Source organism: Eptatretus burgeri, chromosome 1 (assembly GCF_056783735.1).
Source record: "Eptatretus burgeri isolate ZD-2024b chromosome 1, Ebu_testis_v1, whole genome shotgun sequence".
NCBI classification, from domain to species: Eukaryota; Metazoa; Chordata; class Myxini; order Myxiniformes; family Myxinidae; genus Eptatretus; species Eptatretus burgeri.
In genome coordinates this window covers 116292573-116300072 of record NC_140961.1, presented here as the reverse complement: position 1 = coordinate 116300072, position 7500 = coordinate 116292573, and positions in this window count along the sequence as shown.

Below are 7500 nucleotides of genomic sequence, written 5' to 3'. Positions count from 1 at the left end.
CAACCACAACATCAACCACCGACCACAACGCCGCTTCACCACAACCGCCACGACCTTTACCGTCACAACTCGCCACCATCGCATCACCGTCATCTTGCCCCGCTGTGGGTACCGGTGTTGGACTCATGCAGAACGCGCGTCGAACAGCGTGTACAAAATCACGGATTTTCTGCTTCAAAAACGGATCAAAAACGACACACGCCCACTTTTTGCCGTCCAATCGGTGAGCGAGGGGCGAATTGGCCCCGCCCCCAGGGCGATCGATATATGCAAATTTGTGGATCAAAAAGCCTTCACGCCCACTTTTTCTCGGGCCAATGGGGAGCGAGGTGAAAGGTCAAAGGGAGGGGGTCAAAGGCGAAGTTACGGGGGGATAAAAGGACGGTGTTCGTCAGTCAGAAGAGAGTCGCAAACGAGAACGAAAGAAGTCTGGAGCCCGAAGCCTGCAGTGGCTGGAGAAGCTGAAGAGAGTCGGACGAGGGGGTGCTCGCGTCGGTGCCAGGAGCTGCACGCCCGAGGGAGGCCGGCAGCGCGACCTGGCCGAGGTGGAGACGCACACCAGGGATAATAAAGATCCTCTATACCCCGAGCATCAGCAACCCCCTCCTGTTTCCCCCCGCGCTGAGATAGTGCGACTGCAAGTGGGGCCCCCGTTCCCACCCCCTGCCAGGCACTGTCCACGAGGCCCGCGGGTTGCGGGGCCATCGCCGCTCCGCGTCTCATCACCAGACGGGTAGGCCCAACCCGGTCTCGGCCTCAGGCCTGCCTCATTCTTGAGGGTATTTCTTTTCCTTGGTTTTGGGTATGTGTTGTCGGCGCCGTCTGTGAAGTAGAATTGTATAAGTGTAGCCGTGTGCTCGGTAGTCGGTATTAGCTCTGCACTGTGTTTTCACTTTTATGTTTGCTTTTTGTGTAAATGGAATTGTGTTTTCTTTTTTTTGTGTGCATTTGGTGGAATTGTATTTGTGTGCTTTCCGTTCGTCGCGAATAAATGTGCTTTATTGTTGAACTGTTACCCGCTTCGCTTCGTCATTTCTTTCTTTGAATCCTCATCTTGCTTCACGTAAAGGGTTGGTCGTGGGCTGAATACGCCCGATAATTAATCGAACCGTCGAGGTCGACGATAACACCGCTCGGTTATTCTGATAGTACGGAACGGGTCGCTTAAGTGGCCCGTGTCCGAAGTCGACCTGCGGCGAGGTGCGATCGCCCGGTCTACCCTCCGCGTGGGTACTTAGGTAGTTCGAATTTGGCGAGCAACCCTATCCCACGCGGGGGCTGATTGGCTCGATCGCGGTGAGACCGAAAGGTCCACCCGTGACTGGTTCCCGGCGTTAGTCCGAGAGGGTCACGACTGGATTGTCCGTCCGGTGGGCGACGTGCCGCGATTCGAGTGACGTGGCCGTCCGCACGCCGGCGGGCGCGAAAACCGCAACACTGGTGTCAGGTCGTGCGATACAAATTCATCGCCCTCCTCGCGGCACTGGTATCGGAGAACAGGAAAACGGGCTCTCCTGTCTCCGGCTAAATTCACGGGAATCGGTCCAGGGGTGAGAGAAGCGACCCCCGATTCCCTCCAAATTACGAGCGAGCAAATTAACCCTTCACGAGAAGCAAGATGGCGTCTCAAGGCGAGCGGGAGCCGGGGGTATTAGAAATGTATATGTGTAGTAATGTAGAATCCATGGTCCAGGATGGAATCCCCGAGCAGGAAATGTTGATTGTGCAGGAACACGGACTCGCCCAACTGAACCCAGGGCCCGAGGTGGGTGCGGCGGCGGCCGCGGTGTATGACACCTCCCCCCCCCCTCTCCACCAAGACCCTTCCCCAACCCCTGCCGAAATGGCTCACTCAAGCGCACCCGACATGGCCCAGCTATTCACCATGCTGGCACAAATGAATACGGAAATGAAAGGCATGAACGAAAAGATGGATGCGAATATGAATGAAGTGAAAACGACGATGGATGCGAATACACAGCAAATGAAAAACGAAATGAAAGGCAATACACAACAAATAAACGAAAAGATGGATACAAAAATGAACGGAATGGAAACAAAAATGAAAGAGCTGCGGGGGTGAGACGCAGAACATGGGCCAATGCCTGCAGGCGGGCATGAAGGCAGTGAGCAGGGAGCTTAAAATGGCGACTCCACGTGTGGGAGCAAACGAGCTGGGTGGGGGTGCAACGGCTGACAGGCCCGCGGTGGAGACGGGTGAAAAAATAATTCGTGGAACGTGTTGGGCGAGGGTCGTGACGATGACCGAAAGGGAAAAATTAAATGGAGAGACCAAAACGTGTGAGACGAGACACGAGGTGACGACAACAGAAATAATAGTTGAGACAAGGGAGGTAAAGGGTGAAGAGTTGGCAGAGACACGGGAGATGGGAACGATAGAGGGAAGACTACACGATGAAGACGGGGTAAGTGACGCGCACGCACACACGGAGGTAGTGGAGGACAATGGGGTTGAGCTCGCGGAGCGTGTTGGGACCCGGTGCGAGCAGCTGGATGGCCTCCTCCAGGAACGAGGGGAGGGAGTATGCCCCCTTGAGGCGAGTCACGACCAGGTGAGTTCGGTCGTGCTTTGCGAGGTTGAGGGGACGAGTGCTGTGGACGGGTGCACGGAGAGCTTGGGGGGTGTAGAGGCCCCGGAGACCCTTGTGGGGACACAAATCCCCAGTGTGGTTGTCCCTGTGTGTGTGGTGCAAGGCGTGAGTGCGTCCCCGTGTGTGGAAGCGACCCCGTGTGTGAGTGGTGTGGTGGCGATGGTGCTGGAGAGCGTGCTTCCCAGCACGCCGTGTTTGGATGAGGCACCGTGTGTGGATGAGGAACCGTGTGTGGAAGAGGCCGCGTGTGTGAGTGAAACGGCCAGTATGAGTGAGGAACCGCGGGTGAGTGCCCCCGCGTGTGTGGATGAGGCACCGCGGTTAAGTGCCCCCGCGTGTATGAGTGAGGCACGGTGTGTGGATGAGGCACCGCGGTTGAGTGCCCCCGCGTGTATGAGTGAGGGACGTTGTGTGGAAGAGACCGCGTGTGTGAGTGTCGCCGTGTGTATGAGTGAGGTACCGCGGGTGAGTGCCCCCGCGTGTGTGGATGAGGCACGGTGTGAGAGTAGTGAGGCACGCGTGAGTGAACGGCCGTGTGCAAGGTCGCTGTGTGCAAGGGAGACCGTGTGTGTGAGAGAGCGGTATGTGAGGGAGATGTCGGTTGGCATGCGGGAGCACGCAGCCGCATCTCCCGGTGTGAATGTGATGGTGTGGACTGTGTGCGTCGTAACACGCAGGTGTGCGTGGGTTGAATGGAGGCGACGACGGCGACATGTAAAGAAAGAAAGCCGAGTAGCGGCTGTAGTTGTTTCGAGGACCGTGCCGGGTTCACCCAGCAGTGAGCACGCGGTTCGTGCTGTGCAACGCACGAGACCACCACGTGCTCGCTTACGAGAGTGAAGTCCCGGTCCGGAAACGCACGCGGTGGATTTGCCGATCCCGCGGACGGACAAAGTTTAGGCAGGTAAACGGATTTGGACCGGACGGGTTCTCCACGCGATCGTGTGTGTTAAGCTCCAACGGGCAAAGCACATGTGTTCGCGTGGGAAACCCCTCGAGAGGTGGGGCTTGTTTTTTTTATGCGCACGGTGACGCCATGGCTGCACGTGGGGTTGGAATCCGGCAGGAGGGGTATCTCTGCCGGATGGTCCCGTCCAAGGAGGGACGAGGAACACGTGCAGCTGCATGACGTCACGGGCAGGTGCAAAGTGCGCGAGCTCTGAGTTGCCGCGCAGGTGCTGCGCATGGGAAAAAAAAAAAAGAAAAAGCAAGCCTCACTTTCGGGTGTACAGGATTCCTGGGCAAGGGGTGAAAGACCCCCTTACCCTGGGCACAGGATGGAAACTAGTTAGGGGGAAGGGTTAGCTTAGTTAGACCGACTTCATGGGGCAGGGGTAAGTCCTCATGGAGTCCGTGGAATGGATTAGTTAGAGGGATTGTAGCCAGATTTAGGTTGGGAAATAAAATGAATTATTTGAAGACAATGACAGACTTTGGATGTGTAGAGGGGACGTAGTTTAGCTACGTAGTGTTAAATGGAACGTGCTATAGTTTAAGGGATGACGTGGGAGCACGAGTTAGTTAGGGGATGCAGATAGAAGGATGGCAGAGTTCAGCGGTGTGTGTGTTGAGTTGGAGAGTTGTGAGGTGAGTACCTGGTGAGTGAGTGAGGCCAGCGGGTCTGTGTGAGTGGAGTGAATGGGGAATGCATGGTGCGATGAGTGATTGGGGGGAGGAGTGACTCCCGCCCAAGGGACCCCGGGGTCAGTGTAGAGTGAGTTAGCTGGGTTAGTCAAATTGAAAAATGGAGGTCGTTTTGCTGTTGGTGGGAATGTAGGCTCGAAACCCATTTGGAGGGGTGCAGGAGCCCTGTTGACGGGCTTGGGAGCGTGGCTGCGAAAGGTGAGTATCGCTGAGTGGGTACCCCGGGCACCAGGCTAGTCGGCCGCGGTAGGCCATGGGCCCATGGGGGCCGGGATAGAGTAGTGGGCACGGGTGCGCCTGCTTGGTGCGGGGGCCCGGGGCGCCATTAGCCGCGTGGGCAGTGTTGTGGGCACGGGTGACCCTCGGAAAGGGGCCCGGGAGGCCGGCCTGCCACGTGTGCGTTTCAGGGGAGGTGCCATGGGGGGCACTCCCCGGTGTTAGGGAGCTGGTAGGCTCGGAGGCAGTGTAGTGCCCGGGGGTGCCATAGCGGGAGATTCGGCAGAGGGTCGTGCCTGCCTAAGGGAGCCACGTGTCCCAGCCAGGAGACCGTGTGAGGGCACGGAGAGAAAATTGGGGGGCGAGGCCCGAAATTGTGAGGACACCAACACAGGCGACGGGAATCTGGGTTTATAGAACCAATAGTTTAAGCAAGAGGCGCTTGTTGAAAGCCCCGGGGTAGTTTAACAGTTAAATGGATAGGGTAGATTCGGAAGTGTACCCCTCCGCACCATCCATCCCCTCGCTCTCGTTGTGGGCCGCTGGACCCACTTTGTGTTAAGATCGCCGAACTCTGGGGAGGCCATTCTGAGGCTTCGTTGGGCCTCGACACAGGACGTTAGCTCTCCCTTATTCCCCTCCGGGAAGGGAACGTAGGGGTTGGGAGTAGGCTAGGTGACAGGATAGGTTAGCCGAACAAGGACAGTAAAGGGGGTTAGGGGACGATTTATAGTGGGGAAGTAAAAATAAAAACAATAAAAAAATAAGTTGGGGCTAAATTGGGGTTTGACAAATTAAGGGAGTGGGTATGTACAGTGACAGGCAAAGGCGATAGGTTGGGAGGGAGACAGGTAGGTAGGTCCGAGCCCGCCTTCCGAGTGGCCAGCACCACCGCACTCCCTCCACCAACCTCCACTGAACGGCAAAGGCTGGCCAGCTTCATCTGCTGGCTGTGTTACTGCAAGGCCTGTGCCGGCCCACTTCATCTGCCGGCTGGCTGTTTTGCTGCAAGGCCTGTGCCGGCCCACTTCATCGGCAGCTGCTGTGCTGCAAGGCCTGTGCCGGCCAGTTCATCTGCTGGCTGTTTTTCTTCGAGGCCTGTGCCGGCCTGGTTCTGCGGGCTGAGTTTGCCTGCAGCGGCCTTCTTCTGCGGGCTGTGTTTGCCTGCTGCCTTTGCCATGCCATGCCCACTGCCCCTGTTCACCAGCCCCGTTCAATTTTTGCTTTGCCCCCCCTGTTCATTTCCATGTGCGCCAGGATCAAGGCAACAGTTTGCAAGCTGCGAGAACTGCCCTGTTGGCAGCTACAACACGGGCCTGCAGTGGCAGCCCGTGCACCGTGTTTGTGTCCATGCATCCATTCGTTGTGCTCATTGCGTGTGCCACTTGAGCTGGCACGGAGACTGCGTTGTGCAGCCCATGCACCGTTGTGGTTCACTGCATTCAGTTCAAACCGTTCATGCATCCATTCGTTGTGCTCATTGCGTGTGCCACTTGAGCTGGCACGGAGACTGCGTTGTGCGGCCCATGCACCGTTGTGGTTCACTGCGTTCAGTTCAAAAGGGAAGGCCTTGGACTGCGTGTGAGCAGCCAGCCACGTTCCCTGTCACCTGCATTGTTTTGAGCCAGAGACTGCATGTGGGCAGCCTGGCTCCCTGCTAACTGCTTTTCTTTGCAGAGTTCAATGATCCTGGGCCATGGTTTAGTGTAAAATTTGTAAGTTAAGGTAAGATGTACTGTAAATATGAGTGCGCCCCCGGCATGTCTGTCTAGCGCCGGCAATTTTATTTAAGTCGTCCGTGTGAGTGAGTTTGTTTAGGTAGTTACGCAGCCCTCAGGTTATTTATTTTGGGGACACGAATACCATGAATGTCGCACTCAGGGATCCGTAGGTAAAATGTACTAGGGGAAAACTACACATGATGGCACACGAAAATTTGACGACTCGGGACGAGTCTGTAAAAAGGGAAGGGGGTAGTGTTGTGGTTACCAGATTCGCAAACAACCATTCAGGTCCCTTAGGTGAGGTATCTCGGTAAGTGCATGTGTAGTTAGGCCCAAACCCGTTGTCTAGTGGGAATACATGTCATTTATGCGAGCTGCGACTCTTTAGGATAGCCGTTTTTCTTTTACTATCTTTATTTTGGACCAACCGCCATGATCACAACCACAACATCAACCACCGACCACAACGCCGCTTCACCACAACCGCCACGACCTTTACCGTCACAACTCGCCACCATCGCATCACCGTCATCTTGCCCCGCTGTGGGTACCGGTGTTGGACTCATGCAGAACGCGCGTCGAACAGCGTGTACAAAATCACGGATTTTCTGCTTCAAAAACGGATCAAAAACGACACACGCCCACTTTTTGCCGTCCAATCGGTGAGCGAGGGGCGAATTGGCCCCGCCCCCAGGGCGATCGATATATGCAAATTTGTGGATCAAAAGCCTTCACGCCCACTTTTTCTCGGGCCAATGGGGAGCGAGGTGAAAGGTCAAAGGGAGGGGGGCAAAGGCGAAGTTACGGGGGGATAAAAGGACGGTGTTCGTCAGTCAGAAGAGAGTCGCAAACGAGAACGAAAGAAGTCTGGAGCCCGAAGCCTGCAGTGGCTGGAGAAGCTGAAGAGAGTCGGACGAGGGGGTGCTCGCGTCGGTGCCAGGAGCTGCACGCCCGAGGGAGGCCGGCAGCGCGACCTGGCCGAGGTGGAGACGCACACCAGGGATAATAAAGATCCTCTATACCCCGAGCATCAGCAACCCCCTCCTGTTTCCGCCGCGCTGAGATAGTGCGACCAAGGGGGCCCCGTTCCCACCCCCTGCCAGGCACTGTCCACGAGGCCCGCGGGTTGCGGGGCCATCGCCGCTCCGCGTCTCATCACCAGACGGGTAGGCCCAACCCGGTCTCGGCCTCAGGCCTGCCTCATTCTTGAGGGTATTTCTTTTCCTTGGTTTTGGGTATGTGTTGTCGGCGCCGTCTGTGAAGTAGAATTGTATAAGTGTAGCCGTGTGCTCGGTAGTCGGTAT